The sequence below is a fragment of the Octodon degus genome, unplaced genomic scaffold (assembly GCF_000260255.1).
Source record: "Octodon degus isolate 3935 unplaced genomic scaffold, OctDeg1.0 scaffold00184, whole genome shotgun sequence".
NCBI lineage: Eukaryota > Metazoa > Chordata > Mammalia > Rodentia > Octodontidae > Octodon > Octodon degus.
This window is the reverse complement of record NW_004524760.1, coordinates 3,126,314-3,127,527: the sequence shown is the minus strand read 5'-3', so window position 1 is coordinate 3,127,527 and position 1,214 is coordinate 3,126,314.

Here is a 1,214-nt window from a genome sequence, read left to right as displayed (position 1 = left end):
ATTTACAGAAACTGAACTACATCTTAAGCAAATCTCAACTTTCCAGAACTCTGGTTCATACAAGTCATAATCTCTGATCCCATGTAGTGAATGAGAAGTTAGGTTTTGTTTTTTGTTTTTTTGTTTTTTTGTTTTTTGGCGGAACCGGGGATTGAACTCAGGCCCTTGCACTTGCCAGGGAAGTGCTTATTCCACTGAGCCATCTCCCCGGCCCTGAGAAGTATTTAAAAATACTAGGAAAGCATGATGTATTTGAAATGTAAAACCACACTCCCAAATTATTTATGGGCCAGAGGAAAAAAAATTATAATGAAAATGGGATATAAATGTAGCAAAGTTAAAAAGTAGAATTTTTTGGCCAAAGACATAGGATGACAAACCTTACATTTTTAATGTATGATGGTCTTTTGTGTAAGAATTTTGAAGGAAGCCATGAAAAATAGATTTCATTTTCATTGAACTTTGATGATGAAATGTTTGCTACAGTATACTTAAAACCATGAACATAATGGTATCTGCCAGTATCCTGTTAAACATTTATCCTAAGCATTCCAATAAAAGAATGCTAGAGGGTTGGGGAGACATCTCAGTAGAATTGCTTGTGAGGGTTGAAGAGATAGCTCAGTAGACTAAAGTGCCCGCTTGGGCAAGGTTAGGCAAGTGCAGGGAGCGTGGTTTGATCACTGGCACTGCAAGCTGTGCCAGCCTTGCTCACAGGTCAGGCTGAGCAGGCCAGAGCCCAGGGACTTTGTGATGCCTATCATTCCAGTGTTGGGGAGGCTGAGAGCAGGAGGATCACCACAAGTCAGAGCTGTGTAGTGAGACCCTGAAACAACCTGCATAAAAAATAATCATGTAAATAATAATAATAATAATTGTTTGTGAATACACAAGGAACTCATAGAGATAAATGGTTTCCTATACAGTAGCAAGCAAAATAGAAAATACAATTATAGGACAGATATAACTCAGCGGCACACCACCTGTCTGGTAAGTGCAAGGTTCTTTGATTCCCCATGCCAAAAAGATAGACAGACAGACAGACAGACAGACAGACAGACAGACAGACAGATCTCTCTATAATTTAAAATTTATTTTATTTTATTTTAGGGAACAGTCTACAGGGTGTTCAGAGTATCACTACTAGATGAGATTTGTTATGATCCGCCTGAGTGAGCAGCCTCCCAAGAGCTGGGATTACAGGTGCGTGCCAC